The sequence below is a fragment of the Aquarana catesbeiana genome, linkage group LG04 (assembly GCF_042186555.1).
Source record: "Aquarana catesbeiana isolate 2022-GZ linkage group LG04, ASM4218655v1, whole genome shotgun sequence".
NCBI classification, from domain to species: domain Eukaryota; kingdom Metazoa; phylum Chordata; class Amphibia; order Anura; family Ranidae; genus Aquarana; species Aquarana catesbeiana.
In genome coordinates this window covers 430,235,535-430,255,093 of record NC_133327.1, presented here as the reverse complement: position 1 = coordinate 430,255,093, position 19,559 = coordinate 430,235,535, and positions in this window count along the sequence as shown.

Genomic DNA, 19,559 nt, shown 5'->3' with positions numbered 1-19,559 from the left:
GGAATAGTTGGGGTAAAAATCTAATCTCCCTGATAGATCTGGCTTTTATGCACAAAAACAAGGTGGACACTGTTTCTGCTGTGCCAGCAGGAGGGACTGCAGAGCAGCCTGTAGCTGAAGGTTTGCTGGATGATGCAGCAGTTAACCCTCAAGAGAAAGAAGGACTAGTTAAGGGCGAGCACACAGCAGAGACTTTGTGACCCACACAAGTGATGTTGACGTGGAGTGTCAAAGTGACGTTGCCACGGGTAATGATCTTGAGCAGATCATTGATGCTGAGCCTGAGAAGTTTGGTATGAGTCCAGCACCTGGCAGCGCTCTGGTAGAGCACCAGGCTGTGGTTGTCTCCAGCTGGGAGAGGATTCCGTTGAACCTTGCAACTTCTCAAGTCTCAGTAAGTGAGTCTCTCTGCATTCTCAGTGTTATGAAAGTCCCCAGGAAGGACTTGGGTCTGGAACCAAGGTTCTGATTCATAACAAAAGTGTTAAAGGAGATGCTTGAACTTTTGGATGTACAGCCAATCTATATTAGGGTGTCTCCTCCACAGTCAGATGGTCCGGTACTGCGGCGTACCACTAGGTGGAGCACCGAATGTCAGGCAGTACAGAACAAAGGAGAACAAGATAGAAATGGTTTATTTCTTAATTTATTACTTTTGTTAAAAGTTGCCACTGGGTATGCTGCTGGATGACTTCCTGTAAAAGTGGCATATGAGAGAGGCGTTAGAAGTGGAAAATGATTAAAAAATGTCTGAGGTTTCACCTCCTTACAGCCAGGAGGAAAGCATTTCTGCTGCTATTAGACATGTGCATTCATTTTCGTCCGAATGCATTTGCGTCCGAATTTCAGGTATTTTCGTTATCGTTTTAACAAACGATAAGGAAAGCGCAGTATCCGAAAACTGAAAGATCCGACATAAACAAATGCTTTATTTTCATTGCGACAACAGTTCGATATAGATAGGTGATTCAACATGACGCTGACAATAACAATCTGTGTCTATCGAACCTGTGGTCGAATGTGCCTAACCTTAACCACTTGCCGACCGCCTAACGTAGATATACGTCAGCAGAATGGCACGGGCAGGCAGAATCACGTACCTGTACGTGATCTGCCTCCCGCGGGCGGGGGGTCCGATCGGACCCCCCCCGGTGCCAGCGGCAGTCAGCTTGTGACTGGGAGCGTTGGGAGGCGAGGGGGAGACCATCCGATCGTGGCCCCCCCCTCGCGATCGCTCCCAGCCAATCGGAATCCTCCCCTGCCTGTGTGTAGTTTCACACAGGCAGAGGATGTGATGTCATCTCTCCTCGGCTCGGCAGTTTCCGTTCCAGCGCCGAGGAGAGAAGACATGTAAGTGCACAACACTACACACAACACAGTAGAACATGCCAGGCACACTAAACACCCCCGATCCCCCCCCGATCGCCCCCCGATCCCCCCCCAACCACCCCCCCCCGTCACAAACTGACACCAAGCAGTATTTTTTTTTTTTCTGATTACTGCATGGTGTCAGTTTGTGACAGTTACAGTGTTAGGGCAGTGAGTGGTAGCCCCCTTTAGGTCTAGGGTACCCCCCTAACCCCCCCTAATAAAGTTTTAACCCCTTGATCACCCCCTGTCATCAGTGTCACTAAGCGATCATTTTTCTGATCGCTGTATTAGTGTCGCTGGTGACGCTAGTTAGGGACGTAAATATTTAGGTTCGCCGTCAGCGTTTTATAGCGTCAGGGACCCCCATATACTATCTAATATATGTTTTAACCCCTTGATTGCCCCCTAGTTAACCCTTTCACCACTGATCACCGTATAACCGTTACGGGTGACGCTGGTTAGTTCGTTTATTTTTTATAGTGTCAGGGCACCCGCCGTTTATTACCGAATAAAGGTTTAGCCCCCTGATCGCCCGGCGGTGATATGCGTCGCCCCAGGCAGCGTCAGATTAGCGCCAGTACCGCTAACACCCACGCACGCAGCATACGCCTCCCTTAGTGGTATAGTATCTGTACGGATCAATATCTGATCCGATCAGATCTATACTAGCGTCCCCAGCAGTTTAGGGTTCCCAAAAATGCAGTGTTAGCGGGATCAGCCCAGATACCTGCTAGCACCTGCGTTTTTCCCCTCCGCCCGGCCCAGCCCAGCCCACCCAAGTGCAGTATCGATCGATCACTGTCACTTACAAAACACTAAACAAATAACTGCAGCGTTCGCAGAGTCAGGCCTGATCCCTGCGATCGCTAACAGTTTTCTTGGTAGCGTTTTGGTGAACTGGCAAGCACCAGCCCCAGGCAGTGTCAGGTTAGCGCCAGTACTGCTAACACCCACGCACGCACCGTACACCTCCCTTAGTGGTATAGTATCTGAACGGATCAATATCTGATCCGATCAGATCTATACTGGCGTCCCCAGCAGTTTAGGGTTCCCAAAAACGCAGTGTTAGCGGGATCAGCCCAGATACCCGCTAGCACCTGCGTTTTTCCCCTCTGCCCGGCCCAGCCCAGCCCACCCAAGTGCAGTATCGATCGATCCCTGTCACTTACAAAACACTAAACAAATAACTGCAGCGTTCGCAGAGTCAGGCCTGATCCCTGCGATCGCTAACAGTTTTTTTGGTAGCGTTTTGGTGAACTGGCAAGCACCAGCGGCCTAGTACACCCCGGTCGTAGTCAAACCCGCACTGCAGTAACACTTGGTGACGTGGCGAGTCCCATAAGTGCAGTTCAAGCTGGTGAGGTGGCAAGCACAAGTAGTGTCCCGCTGCCACCAAGAAGACAAACACAGGCCCGTCGTGCCCATAATGCCCTTCCTGCTGCATTCGCCAATCCTAATTGGGAACCCACCACTTCTGCAGCGCCCGTACTTCCCCCATTCACATCCCCAACCAAATGCAGTCGGCTGCATGAGAGGCATTTTCTTTATGTCCTCCCGAGTACCCCTACCCAACGAACCCCCCGAAAAAAGATGTCGTGTCTGCAGCAAGCGCGGATATAGGCGTGACACCCGCTATTATTGTCCCTCCTGTCCTGACAATCCTGGTCTTTGCATTGGTGAATGTTTTGAACGCTACCATTCACTAGTTGAGTATTAGCGTAGGGTACAGCATTGCACAGACTAGGCACACTTTCACAGGGTCTCCCAAGATGCCATCGCATTTTGAGAGACCCGAACCTGGAACCGGTTACAGTTATAAAAGTTAGTTACAAAAAAAAGTGTAAAAAAAAAAAAAAAAAAACAAAAATATAAAATAAAAAATAATAGTTGTCGTTTTATTGTTCTCTCTCTCTCTATTCTCTCTCTATTGTTCTGCTCTTTTTTACTGTATTCTATTCTGCAATGTTTTATTGTTATTATGTTTTATCATGTTTGCTTTTCAGGTATGCAATTTTTTATACTTTACCGTTTACTGTGCTTTATTGTTAACCATTTTTTTGTCTTCAGGTACGCCATTCACGACTTTGAGTGGTTATACCAGAATGATGCCTGCAGGTTTAGGTATCATCTTGGTATCATTCTTTTCAGCCAACGGTCGGCTTTCATGTAAAAGCAATCCTAGTGGCTAATTAGCCTCTAGACTGCTTTTACAAGCAGTGGGAGGGAATGCCCCCCCCCAACGTCTTCCGTGTTTTTCTCTGGCTCTCCTGTCTCAACAGGGAACCTGAGAATGCAGCCGGTGATTCAGCCAGCTGACCATAGAGCTGATCAGAGACCAGAGTGGCTCCAAACATCTCTATGGCCTAAGAAACCGGAAGCTACGATCATTTTATGACTTAGATTTCGCCGGATGTAAACAGCGCCATTGGGAAATTGGGAAAGCATTTTATCACACCGATCTTGGTGTGGTCAGATGCTTTGAGGGCAGAGGAGAAATCTAGGGTCTAATAGACCCCAATTTTTTCAAAAAAGAGTACCTGTCACTACCTATTGCTATGATAGGGGATATTTACATTCCCTGAGATAACAATAAAAATAATTAAAAAAAAAAAAAAATGAAAGGAACAGTTTTAAAATAAGATAAAAAAAATAATAATAATAAAAAAAAAAAAAAAAAAAAGCACCCCTGTCCCCCCTGCTCTCGCGCTAAGGCGAACGCAAGCGTCGGTCTGGCGTCAAATGTAAACAGCAATTGCACCATGCATGTGAGGTATCACCGCGAACGTCAGATCGAGGGCAGTAATTTTAGCAGTAGACCTCCTCTGTAAATCTAAAGTGGTAACCTGTAAAGGCTTTTAAAGGCTTTTAAAAATGTATTTAGTTTGTCGCCACTGCACGTTTGTGTGCAATTTTAAAGCATGTCATGTTTGGTATCCATGTACTCGGCCTAAGATCATCTTTTTTATTTCATCAAACATTTGGGCAATATAGTGTGTTTTAGTGCATTAAAATTGAAAAAAGTGTGTTTTTTCCCCAAAAAATGCGTTGAAAAATCGCTGCGCAAATACTGTGTGAAAAAAAAAAATGAAACACCCACCATTTTAATCTGTAGGGTATTTGCTTTAAAAAAATATATAATGTTTGGGGGTTCAAAGTAATTTTCTTGCAAAAAAAAATTTTTTTTTTATGTAATCAAAAAGTGTCAGAAAGGGCTTTGTCTTCAAGTGGCTAGAAGAGTGGGTGATGTGTGACATAAGCTTCTAAATGTTGTGCATAAAATGCCAGGACAGTTCAAAACCCCCCCAAATGACCCCATTTTGGAAAGTAGACACCCCAAGCTATTTGCTGAGAGGCATGTCGAGTCCATGGAATATTTTATATTGTGACACAAGTTGCGGGAAAGAGACAATTTTTTATTTTTTTTATTTTTTTTTGCGCAAAGTTGTCACTAAATGATATATTGCTCAAACATGCCATGGGGATATGTGAAATTACACCCCAAAATGCATTCTGTTGCTTCTCCTGAGTATGGGGATACCACATGTGTGGGACTTTTTGGGAGCCTAGCCGCGTACGGGACCCCAAAAACCAAGCACCGCCTTCAGGCTTTCTAAGGCCGTAAATTTTTGATTTCACTCTTCACTGCCTATCACAGTTTCGGAGGCCATGGAATGCCCAGGTGGCAAAACCCCCCCCAAATGACCCCATTTTGGAAAGTAGACACCCCAAGCTATTTGATGAGAGGTATAGTGAGTATTTTGCAGACCTCACTTTTTGTCACAAAGTTTTGAAAATTGAAAAAAGAAAAAAAAAAATGTTTTTTCTCGTCTTTCTTTATTTTCAAAAACAAATGAGAGCTGCAAAATACTCACCATGCCTCTCAGCAAATAGCTTGGGGTGTCTACTTTCCAAAATGGGGTCATTTGGGGGGGTTTGTGCCACCTGGGCATTCCATGGCCTCCGAAACTGTGATAGGCAGTGAAGAGTGAAATCAAAAATTTACACCCTTAGAAATCCTGAAGGCGGTGCTGGGTTTTTGGGGCCCCGTACGCGGCTAGGCTCCCTAAAAGTCCCACACATGTTGTATCCCCGTACTCAGGAGAAGTAGCTAAATGTATTTTGGGGTGCAATTCCACATATGCCCATGGCCTGTGTGAGCAATATATCATTTAGTGACAACTTTTTGTAATTTTTTTTTTTTTTTGTCATTATTCAATCACTTGGGACAAAAAAAATGAATATTCAATGGGCTCAACATGCCTCTCAGCAATTTCCTTGGGGTGTCTACTTTCCAAAATGGGGTCATTTGTGGGGGTTTTGTACTGCCCTGCCATTTTAGCACCTCAAGAAACGACATAGGCAGTCATAAATTAAAGGCTGTGTAAATTCCAGAAAATGTACCCTAGTTTGTAGGCGCTATAACTTTTGCGCAAACCAATAAATATACACTTATTGACATTTTTTTTACCAAAGACATGTGGCCAAATACATTTTGGCCTAAATGTATGACTAAAATTGAGTTTATTGGATTTTTTTTAGAACAAAAAGTAGAAAATATAATTTTTTTTCAAAATTTTCGGTCTTTTTCCGTGTATAGCGCAAAAAATAAAAACGGCAGAGGTGATCAAATACCATCAAAAGAAAGCTCTATTTGTGGGAAGAAAAGGACGCAAATTTCGTTTGGGTACAGCATTGCACGACCGCGCAATTAGCAGTTAAAGCGACGCAGTGCCGAATTGTAAAAAGTGCTCTGGTCAGGAAGGGGGTAAAACCTTCCGGGGCTGAAGTGGTTAACTCTATAGTCCATCTATACTAGTCTAAGATTATTCTAAAAGATTTGACATAGAGAGAAAAAATTTGACATAGAGAGAAAAGATCGCTGCTGGAATTAGGTGGGGGAGGTAAAATAAAAATAATGATGATGATGAATGTTATTGGCCGACGCTAACCAAAGAGGAGGGGCAGTAAAATTGGTCAGAACCACGCACGTACAGCCAACTTACTTTCACTTATGATTTGCTAGCAGAGAGAGAGACACACACGCTGAATCATTTCAGAAGACAGTCAATCTTACCGGGTCCGTTTGTCACTTTGTCAGAGAGCCTGAATTATTTATCAATTGAGCATAAGCACGGCAGCAGAACAATAGTGAAGCAAGCTACAGTTAAACTTAACTTTTTCACAATAATATGCTGCTATTGTGTTAATGTTGTGAACTTGATAGATAGATACTAGTGATACTAGTGTTGCTGCTAGTGTTGTGATAGCCTCAGAGGCTGCCCGTGTTGTGGGGGGGGATTTATGAAGATTCTATATTATAGATTGAGATTCTATATACCCTATCTTGTTACCTGTCTGATCAGTGACTGATCACTATCACCAGTCCATTTTCTGAACTATACAGCAACAGCAAGTCAGCAATGTACCGTTCTAACGGAAAAGTGAGGTAGAGGTAGTGGTCATGATCGCGGTTGCGGTGGATGCCTTGCTAAAAAAAGGGTGTTAAGGTCTCTGCTGCTAGTGCCTCTGACACTTCTGCCACCACAAACATGCTGTCCACAACAGCGAGTGTCACCACCAGTGCCACCAGCAAAGCTAGTTCCACCACCACCAGTTCTAATAGTTTTCCTGCCAGACCACCAACATCTGCTGCCACTTCCACTGCCAGTGCAGTGCCTCCTTCTACTTCTACAGGTGTCATGGCTGCTTATTTTTATGGAATAGGCAAGAAACCTAGTAAAGTGGAGTTGCCTTTACACTCACCAGCACCAATCACACTGCCAGTGCCACTGCCCAGATCCCCAAAGAAGCAATTGAGGGAGACAGCAGCAGAGACAGAGCATGAGACTTTTTTTCATTGGCCCAAGAAGAGAATGATTTTGAATGTGATGCTCCTCTTTCCCCAACCACTGCAGACGTTTTATACACTCTTAGCCCACAGGACTTACAGTTTGACCTAGAGAAAGTGCAAAAGGGATATTCTGTGAGGAGTAGGACAGGTAACAGTCCAATGTTTTCATCTGCTGCTAACTCCCCTTCTCCCTCTGTTATTATGGAGGAAGAATCCTGTGATGATATCACCAACCTCCCAGTCCCCAGCACCCCTGCCATTAGCAGCACTAGTTCTAGTTCACCAAGTGTAACTGTAGTGGCAACAGCTTCCACCACTGGTGTGCTACCTGCTGCAGCTATATCAGCCCTAAATAGAGATCAACAGGGTCAAGGGGCTGCATCCTGCCGCAGCAACGTTTGGAAATACTTTCAAACATTGGAAGGCGGGTTCTTTGCAAAGTGTAAATTGTGTGGGAAGCAAGTGAGTAGGGGTAAAAAGTTAGGTCGTTTAACCAATGCTGGTATGAACCTACGCCTTAAAAATTACCACCACTCTACTTTACTGCAGGCAGAGGCAGAAAAAGAAGATGGTAGCGCAGGAAGCAGCATAGCGAACTCTGACTGTACTGGTGGTACCTCCTCAACCACACCACTTACTGCACAGGAGGCAATAGAGAGGGTTCAATTAAGACAAACCGTCCACATGCAGTAGTTCCACTGCAGGCCCAATCAGGCTCCTCATCCTCCCAAGAACATTATCAGCCTACCCTAGATAGTTTTGTTGGCTTTAGTTCCAAGGGCATGTCAAAACAGCAGGCCAACAAGATCACCCGCCTCATTGGTCAATTCATTGCTGTTGGAGGAGCCCCTTTTCGCATGATTGAAGGGGAGCCGTTTAAACAGCTCATGCATGCCCTTGCTCCATGATACATTGTTTCTGCATGAAAAACTTTCAGCAGAAAGATTATTCCAGCACTATACCATTCATACGTTGCATTATTGAAGGAAAAAATGGCCAAAGCCGAGGGTCAGACAATTCATTTGACCACTGATTTGTGGACAGCTCCCAGTGTTCAACGCGCTTTCCTGTCTTTCACTTCACACTAGTGGCAGGCCACTGTGCCTGTTGGTGGTGGCACTAGTGTAATGCCCCGTACACACGGTCGGATTTTCCGATGGACATTGTCCGATCGGAGCGTGTTGTCGGAAATTCCGACCGTGTGTGGGCTCCATCGGACATTTTCCATCGGATTTTCCGACATACAAAGTTGGACAGCAGGAGATAAAATTTTCCGACAACAAAATCCGATCGCGTCAATTCCGACCGTGTGTGGCCTGTTCCGACGCACAAAGTGCCACGCATGCTCAGAAGAAATTCTGACACATGACAGCTCGTTCTGGTAAACTTATGCCCCGTACACACGGTCGGATTTTCCGATGGAAAATGTCCGATCGGTGCGTGTTGTCGGAAATTCCGACCGTGTGTGGGCTCCATCGGACATTTTCCATCGGATTTTCCGACACACAAAGTTGGAGAGCAGGAGATAAAATTTTCCGACAACAAAATCCGTTGTCGGAAATTCCGATCGTGTGTACACAAATCCGACGGACAAAGTGCCACGCATGCTCAGAATAAATAAAGAGATGAAAGCTATTGGCCACTGCCCCGTTTATAGTCCCGACGTACATGTTTTACGTCACCGCGTTTAGAACGATCGGATTTTCCGACAACTTTGTGTGACCGTGTGTATGCAAGACAAGTTTGAGCCAACATCCGTCGGAAGAAATCCTAGGATTTTGTTGTCGGAATGTCCGAACAAAGTCCGACCGTGTGTACGCCCTATTAGCGTTCGCAATGGATACAGCACTTTCGTCACGCTGCAATGTTCAAAATGGTTTAATACAGCGCACTCTCTTCTTCTTTATAATGTGACAAGAATAAAGTAGTTTTGCTGCTCATATTCACACACACTTCTCACAAACTTCTTTTGTTACTATTTATCGGGATTCCCTCAATATATTTTGATTTCTCACATCTAACAACATATTTTTTTTTTTTTTTTTGACTTTAATGTAGAATCTTTTTTTGTGTTTCTCTTTTTTAATTTTTTTTTGGTGATTTTGATTTGTACTCCCGAAAATGTTTGTGTATTTTTTGTGACAAGTTCCCACAACACCATTGATATGTTCTATTTAATCTGTAGGAGATTGTTTGGTGTTGTTGTCCCTTGTTAATTTCACATTTTATGTTAGAAATGTACCTGAATCGTCACCAACAAACTGTCCTTTTTGGATGAAAACACACACAGGAGAGTAGAATTTACCTAAAAATATTTTATTAAGGTGTCACAACTATAAACAAAGAGGGAGGCAACGCTGTAGAAACTGCAGAAGTGGGCGAAGCCTTGGACCCCCAGGGCAGACATCAATTATTTAAAAGCAAAATTGGTGGCCTGAGGAGTCCATATCTAAGGGAGGGCAGTCTGGTCCAGAAGTCCCAGAGATCCGGAAAGCAGCAGATGACATCTGTGTCCCCAGGCTGTGGTCATACGAGAGACTGCATCTTCTGTCAGACCAGACTGAACACAGGGTCATCACTCTTTGGTCTTCTTTCCACGCCTCCTTCCAGGCTTTGGCTGTGGTGGTGGAGTTGTGGCAACAGGAGGAGGAGGAGGAGGAGGATCGTCGATCTCAATGACATCCGTCTTGTGTGTCAGTTCCCCACTCTCCCCCTTACTTAGGACTTTATAAATCAGGTCCTCAGAGATCTTGCGTTGGCCCTCCTACATGCCCAGCAATTTGTTGGCAGCCATGCAGGCAAAGGCCTCTTCAGGACTGGGGAAGGCTCTGAGGGACACAGAAGCCTCCTGGATCAGCCTGTTTGCTGAATCCTGCACAGGACTGGGAGTCATCTTCCTGGCTCGTTTATGTGGCAGGCGAAGGGGAGGAACCTGAGACTCAGTCAGGCTGTGACTTGTCCCAGGCTTCTCTTGGCTGACACTTAGCCCCGCCTCCTCCTGGCTGACACTAATCCCCGCCTCCTCCTGGCTGACACTAACCCCCGCCTCCTCCTGGCTGCCACATTCCACAGCCTCCTCCTGGCTAAGGTCTTCCTGTGTATGAAAAAGGGACATAGTTTTAGTTTTTTTTACATCAATCACACACAATTTTCATCTCCTGACTGCTGCAAATTCAATGTTAACAAATAGAAACAGGCTATACTTCTGAGCCCAGCATTTTGCATTCTTGTCCCAATTTTGGGTGCCCACTACTGTCTATTGATATGTAAAACACTTTTTTTAATCAGCAATTAATGATCAATAATAACATCTAGTAAACATCATTTATTTATTGCCCATAAATCTGTCGAAGAATGCTATACCTGACTCCAGCTGGGCTCCTCCACTTCTTCCTGGCTGGAAGGCCCAGGTTGGACATCGGAAGCCTCAGCTGGGGTGGAAGGAAGCGTGAAAGGAAGAGGAGAGAGGGATTCCCTGACTTCAGTGTGGTCTGACAGAAATCGCAGTCTCTCGTAGTACCACAGCCTGGGGACATAAATGTCATCTGCTGCAGCTCCGGACCTCTGGGAATCCGTGACCTTCTTGCGTTCCCTCAGATATGTGCTCCTCAGGCCACCAATTTTTGCTTTTAAATAAGGGATGGTTGCTGTGGGGACCACCGGCTTCACCAACTCCAGCAGTTTCTCCAGCGCTGCCTGCCTCTTCTGTTTGTGGTTATAGTGGGGGTGTCTCACTTGCCACAGACAGGGCAGCTCCCTGTAGTTGTCAATAAACAGGGGCAGGAAATTGTGGTCGTTGAACCCATCCATTTTCTCTGCAAGACACAACACAAGACAAACCCTAATGTCAGGCCAAACTCCCCTAATCTTGTTACAACATAGGCTTCCATTTCGAAGCAGTATAGGCCCAAGTTTAGATTCTACCTTCGTTAGCACGATCGGCGTCTCCGATGCTCCTTCCTCCGCTCACAGATCGTACGTAAGACGCGCGTGTTACAATTTATACACACTGCGCATGCGTATAACTCCGCCCGCCCCTGACGTTCTTTCTATTCTATTCCCCCCGTTCGGTGCAGTGGAGGAAGAGCACATGGCGGATAGACAGCAGGATCATGCTAATTACAGCAACGAGGAGGAGGAGGAGGAGGAAAGGCCGGAGCCTGAAACGTCCCGATCCAGAAGGAGATTAAAGGACTCAAATATGTCCTTTGGGGAGATGTTGGAGATGGTGGATATCCTGAAGAAGGCCGACTATGATGGAAAGTATGGGCCTTACCCCAACCACAATGTCCGAAAGGCCAAGAACATGGCGAAAGTGGTCAGAAGTCTGCAATGGAAATTCAGGGTACGACGATCGAAAGATCAGCTCAGGAAGCGGTGGTCAGACCTGAAATTACGAGAACATGAGCAGTACAGAAAGATCCGGAGAGTGCTGCAAAAAAGTAAGTAGTTGTGCTGTGTTCCTATTCTTTTTGTGTTTATTACGTTCGTGCTGCTCCATGTGCTTTTAGGAACTGTTGTACAGTTTAAAATGGCAACTTTCATGTTCATGGGCACATTATTCGTTCGGATCACACATTTTTATTTCGGACGATAAAATACCATTGTTTAGGCCATATGCATTTGGCCACCATTTTGAGGCCCTATACTTGTCTTCAAAGAATTGGGTTGTGTAGATGGCTTTGTTACTAGAATGAAATGCAAACTAGATTGTGTGTAAGGAGAGGACACTCAGCAGCAGTTTTCACATCTGAACACTGGAGCACTAGTGTGGGACACCAGAACACCATTTTTATTAGGGGGCCACATAGGTGCTCCAGTGTATACTATAGGGGGGTCTCCATCTGTGAAGCTTGTACTAAACAGGTAAAGTTAAAGAGTAAAGTGTGGCGCTAAAATAAACTTGTTCCTCATTTGGGTCAGACCCACTGAAATGTCAATCAGAGGGTCAAAACTCCCCCATGAGGTATTTAATCAAATAAAATCTTTTTCAAATACTATAAAAAAGAAAAAATAATAAGTACCTTAAGTAAACCCCCCTATAGTCTGCCCCATATATTGTACTATATCCAATCAAGCGTACCCGACTGAAAATTAATATCAATATCTTAAAGGGGATATCTATATAGGGATTGGTATGTGTGCTATCTAAAACAAAGAAGAAGGGTCCCCCTAAAGGGGAAGAGAAAAAAATGTGTGATGTTTAAATCACGTGAGTAAACACAAAATATATTAAACCGTGATGTCAGCAGACATATAAACAAGCATCATATAGAATACATATATTGTATTAATATGTGAAAAATAAAAATATATAATTGTGAAAAAATTCATCCCAATATGATGACAATGATATATAAATAATGTTCATAAACAAATTATATTTAAATCGGATGTGAGTCCCAATGATGGACCTATGAAGGTACACCTAGATGCTTGGCCGCTTGAACTCCCTCCGAACAGCCAGGATGGCTCACATACCGAAGTAATAAAGTTGGAACTGTGGATATAGGTGTGTATAAAATACTCTTACCAAGAGTGGTGCACTCACCGGCCAGCGGCTTCGGAGTCAAGGTAAGCTTGTAATAGCACGAACGGCAGTAGATGGAATGCTGCTTCATCTGTTTAGTAGAGATGCTGGAAGGTGAGAGTCCCCACCAAACGATCCCCTACATTCAGGTATTCCATTCGCCATATAGCTCCTCCGGTGGAAAAATCAAAAGGAGAGACCCCACATAGCGTAAGACCGCTTCAAAAAAAACTTTAATAAAAGCTTTACAATAAAAAGGAAACACTGGCTCATGGACCACACCAGAAACCAGGTATAACAAAGATCTAATGGCCCATAGACAATATCAGAGGCCAGGAGACCAAAACTGGTAAAATCAATAAAAAAGCGCTTTTTTATTGACCGACCGACAATTATCTTTGCATGGCCGTCCAGAACTCTGGTTGAGTATTCTGGACCGCCAAAAATCTACCCTTCTTTTTTCCATTTTTTACTCCTCTTAGTTTAGTGAAAATAATACTACACACTTTTCCTTAAGTACTTCTCTATTTGCTAATAGACAAAAATGACCAACTTTACGGGTGATGGATGGGAAACACTGATGGAGGGCTACCTAAAAGATTTTGGAGATAAGGAATCTGTTGACTCCGAGATATCTTCTCTTTTCTCCAGACTCTCTAAAACTCTGGAGAAAAAATCATTATTTCACTGGCATGTCAAATCATTCCAGGACTACATTAAAGAAGATATTAACCCTGCAGGATTGCGAGTCCAGATCTTCCCGACACTGGAGGGCCTGGACTCGGAATTCAAAAGCAAATGGGAACAGGCACTACGGGCATGTTCACAAAGCCTGATGGAAATCCTGATCGAGGAATATAAAAAGAGATCCAACATCCTAGATTCAGACATTGTAATTCTCTGTAACAAGCTACAGCAATTAAAAATGCAGAGACCACTTACTAACAAAGAAGATAGACTGAAAATACATTTAGAAACATTCAACAAGGATGTACTCATCAAAAAAGACAGAAACTCATCCGTGACAGGAATGCGTTTAAAGATGGAAGGGCTTATAGATGGACCCAAAATAGGACTAATCAGAATAGAAACCATCAATATCAGGGACACCAAATCAATCCCTCACAACCCACCCCTAATCCACCCCAAACCCACACCCAAACATTCCAGAAACCCAACACGGGACACAGTACCAAACGCACATTTCGGGGTGACCCCAATGAGGGGCAACAAGCAAAGAAACTAACCCTTGACATTCCTAAAAAAACTCATTCCCCCCACAGCTACACAGGAACCTATTCCTAAAACACTTAATGCACAGAGCAATACACACACCCCGATAAGGGACATGAATTCTCAATCAAACCCCTCGACAGTCACAACATTGGACACAATCTCCAATGACCCATCTTTTTTAGAGAAAATCTTGATGGGTGTACAACCCACACAATCCAACCCCAATACCTACACTCAAATAGCACTTTAACTGTCCCTGACACTGACCAAGAATCGAAACCTAATAGTCTCAATGTTATCAATCTTTCATCGCATAAACTCTCCCATGATGAAACTAATGTCCTGCAAAAAGGCCTAAACTTCTGCCCTAATCAAAATTTGGACAAGTTTGAGATCTATAAGGATCTCCAACTGTTTATACGTAAGCTTATTCTAAAAAAACTATACCATAAGCAGGAAAGACCCACTAATTTGACGCCACAGGAACACCAAGCATTAGAGCAACTGGTATCCCTTCTTGACGAGAACGATCCAACTGATCTCATAGATGAAATTAATTTATCCCAAATACTAGACTCCATCGAAAGACCTAATGAACCTCCAAAGGAAAATACCTCCACACTTAAAAAGAAGTCTGATTTCTGCCCTGCGCCAAGTACCCATCCGAACGCAGCAGCCTTTTTAAGGTTAGTTGGCAAAGAATTAGATAAAATAAGAATTCATAACAAATCCCCTGAAAACCTCACTAAAAATGAGAAGGCAGCACTCAAATCATTGTCAAAAAATGACAGTATTACGATTAAAAATGCAGATAAGGGTGGGAACATTGTAGTATTTGACAATAAAGATTATATTAAGATGTGCAATAGACTATTGGACAACCGAGAGTGGTACCGCCCTATACCGGCGAGTCTGGTCAGTAAATATAATAGGGATTTTTATACACTGATAGATACGGCATATTCCAACTCTACTATCACTAAATCCCTATGGCAATTTATCAGAAATGACTTTCCACGTACACCGGTTTTCTATGCATTGCCCAAAGTCCATAAAGATATCAAAAATCCCCCCGGTAGACCGATTATCTCCGGTATAGGGGCCATCAGTGAAAATGCGAGTAAGCTGATAGACGAAGTACTAAAACCATTTGTCCACGCCCTCCCCTCTTTTGTAAAAGATACAATACATTTTCTACAAATTATCGACCAACAAACAATCCCCGAACATGCCATGTTCGTTACGATTGATGTCGAATCCCTCTACAGCTCTATCCCCCATGAGAAGGGCGTAGCAGCCATAAAACATGTTCTTCGCACAGCACAAGATCTGGACCCTACATACAGTGAATTCATCACCTCACTTTTGGAACACATTCTCAGCCACAATGTTTTTACTTTCAACGGCTCCCACTACCTCCAGGTGCAGGGGGTTGCGATGGGGACATGTTGTGCCCCATCGTATGCCAACCTGTACCTGGGGGAGTGGGAGGCCATGTTCCTCAATGATGAGGGCTTGTCGATGTACACGGACCACATACTGTGTTGGTACCGGTACATTGACGACCTCTTCATCATATGGGACGGATCGATCGACCTCCTTAGGGAGTGTCTACTGAGGATGAACCGTAACGACTTCAACCTCAATTTCACTATGTCATTCGACAAACAGTGCGTTACGTTTCTTGATATAGAGGTCTGCAGAGGTGAGGAAGGTAATATCACTAGCAAACTATATAGGAAATCAACCGCAAGTAATGCCATATTACATGCAAGTAGCTTCCACCCCAAACCCCTCCTCAACTCTATTCCATATAGTCAGTACTTGAGAGCAAAACGAAACTGCTCCGACATCAACACCTTTAAATTAGAGGCAAATAAGCTACGTGATAGGCTACTACTAAGGGGGTACTCCCACGCATCTCTGAAACGCTCTTTTAAAAAAGCCCTCATGCAGCCAAGAGAGGAGCTACTATACTCTAAAAAAGCAAATAAATCTGACAAGAATGATATTGATACCCTCAGAATCATCACTAAATTTAATAATCAACATAGACAGGTGAGGAACATTGTGACAAAATACTGGCACATGCTACAGTGCGATCCAACATTAGGACCATTGGTCCCACAGAGACCTCTCTTTACATTCAAAAGAACTACCTCCCTGGGAGATAAAATTACAGCTAGTGAGTTTAAGGTAGGGAATAATAAGACACACTGTAAGTATAAGGGGACATTTATGTGTGGCAAATGTAGATACTGCAAATATATGCTTACAACTAAAAACCCGATTCTTCCAAATGGTCAGTCCTTCCACCCCAAACATTTTGCCAATTGCAGGACTCACGGGGTGATTTACCTACTTCTATGTGAATGTACATGCTTTTATATAGGAAAAACTAAGACAGAATTTTGGAAGAGGGCATATAGACATCTAGTAAGCATGGAAACTGGTGACCCGGACCTCCCACTGGGGAGACACACCCTAACAGTACATAATGGCATATGCCCAAAAATCAAATTTCTCATCTTGGATCGGGTACATCCAGAGTCGAGGGGAGGGGACTGGAACAAGACACTGCTGCAATTAGAGTCCCGGTGGATATACAATCTAAGAGCCACCGAACCCCCAGGCCTAAACGAAACCATTTGGTTTAAACCCTTCCTCGAAGGCTTTTCATCTGGTGGTAGAGAGCAGTAGGGAAGATCACCCCATAGACAACCACATGTCTAGGGTTGGACTACAGACTAGTTAGCTATCCCGATTCCATCCATTACTACCCTCTATATAGGGGACACTACCATTGGCCATATGGCCTTCTACACGTCTGGTGAACCCCCGCCTATTTGCTATCTACACCCATCTATAGGTAAGGAAAGGCTCTAAACTTAACATCCTATGCAGCAGTCGAGCTTGACCACTATACACTGGCCCCCCCTTAGCCTCCATAGAAGGGAAACCTCTATTGTACTATAGGACATACAGTCCCTATACTATACATTATGCCATTCTGGGTCATGAATCAAACTGTTGTTATCTATTCTATACATTGTAGTATATGACACTTGAGGTTATTAATGTCTAGACCATATGCATGTATACCTGGTGTTATTTATGACTCTTATCCACGTAACGTGCCTCCCAGTTGCATATTCCCTATATCTGTATGTGATTACCGCTTTGCTATATGTCCCTCCATTAGGTTACCTTCCTAACCCGTATTATACTGCCCACCAGTTTTGCTTCCCTGCTATAGCAACAAAACTCAGTATATTATTACTTTTATCCCTTTTTTTTAGATGCACATAATATATGTCTTGATTCATTCTTCATTAGTCCTACATTACGATCTGTTATCCGCCCGGCACGAAAAGAGCCGCCTGAGCGAGTTTGGGCTCATGGCGGCGCTGTGTGAGGTACAGCATTTACTGTCCTCCATCTTGCGACCCCAACGGACATGCGTAGTCCGTTGGGGAAGCTAGACGTGCCGGCGGGTGCAGTAGGCGTGGCCACGCCTCATGACGTCTGCGCACGCATGCGCTGTGGGAGCCTGGCGGCGCGTGCTCCACCCGGGGGGCCAGCCAGAGTGTGTCCGTCCCTCCCTCACCACAATCAGCTGTTGCCTCTTTCCCATCAACAGCTGATGGGTGGGGAGGGCTTTATATATCCAGCCTTAGCTCACACCAAGCGTCATCTGCTGCAGACAGGACGCTATTGGTGTGAGCTGCTGTGATACACGGTTAGTAACTTACTACATACTTATTGACATAGATCTCTATATTGAAATCACTAGCTATTAACCCTATCTGTTACCTGTCATGCTTTATCTACTTCATCCGTCACCTGCTATGCTCTATGGTTCTTTCTTCTCTTACAATACACCTAATGATCCAGTTTTCTCCACTGAAACTACAAGCCATTTCTGCTACCTGGATGCCCTATATTTTTCTCCTGTTTTTTTGTTTCTTTACTTACTATCTCTCTCCCTCTGTTTTTCTTTCCTTATCCCTCTCCCCTCCCTTTTTCCTCTCCTTCCTTCCCCCCATTTCCCCTCCCTTTCCGGTTTTCTTCCCTTCCCCCCCTCTCTTCCCCCTTCCCTGTCCTTCCCCCCCCCCTTTTTCTCCTTTTTCCCCCCCCCACTTCCCATTTCCCTTCCTTTTTTCCCCCCTACCCCGTCCCTCCTTTCTGCCCCTCCCTCCCTTGTCCCCCCTCTTTTTTCCCCCCTTCTCATTTCCCCCCCCCCTGTTTCCCCCCACCTTCCCCTGCCCCTCCTCTCCTCTTGTCTCTGTCTCTTGTCCACTCCTTTCTCCCCCCTTTCCCCCCCCCCCTCCTCTTTCTTTATCAATCAGGGTATTGATATACTTCCTATTTCCATGTTGACTCTCCAGCTATCTGGGCCTTACCTGATCCACACCCATCATCAGCTACTGTCCTCCATACTATAGGCGGACCAGGTAGGATACACTTTTTGGACTTTCCATGTACTACTCTGGCTATCCATATGCATGCACATTTATATATATATTTTCATGACTTACAGGATACACATTTGGCCCCAGTGTGATCTCAGATCTAAACTTTCATACGCCCTCGACTAATAGGCTCCTCTTCCCATTGAAAGGAAGAATAAATTACCTCATATATCCATACCTATCTATTTCCACCTCGACAGTGGCTATATGAATATTCTTGTTATACTCTACTAAAGTTCTACATACCACGACCAGGGAACGCGTCTGATGGGCAGTATGTGTCAATACATCTATGTTCTTTTAAACTCTTTTGGAATGCATAACCAATATCTATAGATACCAATGTAAGTGTAAACAGAAAAATATATATATACAGATTTATGCAATCATAGGTTCTCTGTTCATGATTTTCATTGTGTACTTACTATGTTTATGTTATATATACCATTTCCCATATAGAAAATTCTGTTGCAAATCCTACAATCACCCCTGAAGAAGGAGGCATAAGTAACTCCGAAACGCGTCGGGTGCAAATGTATTGGTATCACTAGTCTTGTATCTATGGAACTGCATTCCTTGTTTTTAATTATGTGATTGTGTGATATTCACTCGATGATTTTTTGTAATAAATAAATTGTTATTTACTTCATATACTTCTCTAAATGTTCTCTTAAATGTGCCTTCAAAGTCCACTAGGGGAATTTCCTTTGTTTCAAATTTATACACACCTATATCCACAGTTCCAACTTTATTACTTCAGTATGTGAGCCATCCTGGCTGTTCAGAGGGAGTTCAAGCGACCAAGCATCTAGGTGTACCTTCATAGGTCCATCATTGGGACTCACATCCGATTTAAATATAATTTGTTTATGAACATTATTTATATATCATTGTCATCATATTGGGATGAATTTTTTCACAATTATATATTTTTATTTTTCACATATTAATACAATATATGTATTCTATATGATGCTTGTTTATATGTCTGCTGACATCACGGTTTAATATATTTTGTGTTTACTCACGTGATTTAAACATCACACATTTTTTTCTCTTCCCCTTTAGGGGGACCCTTCCTCCTTGTTTTAGATAGCAC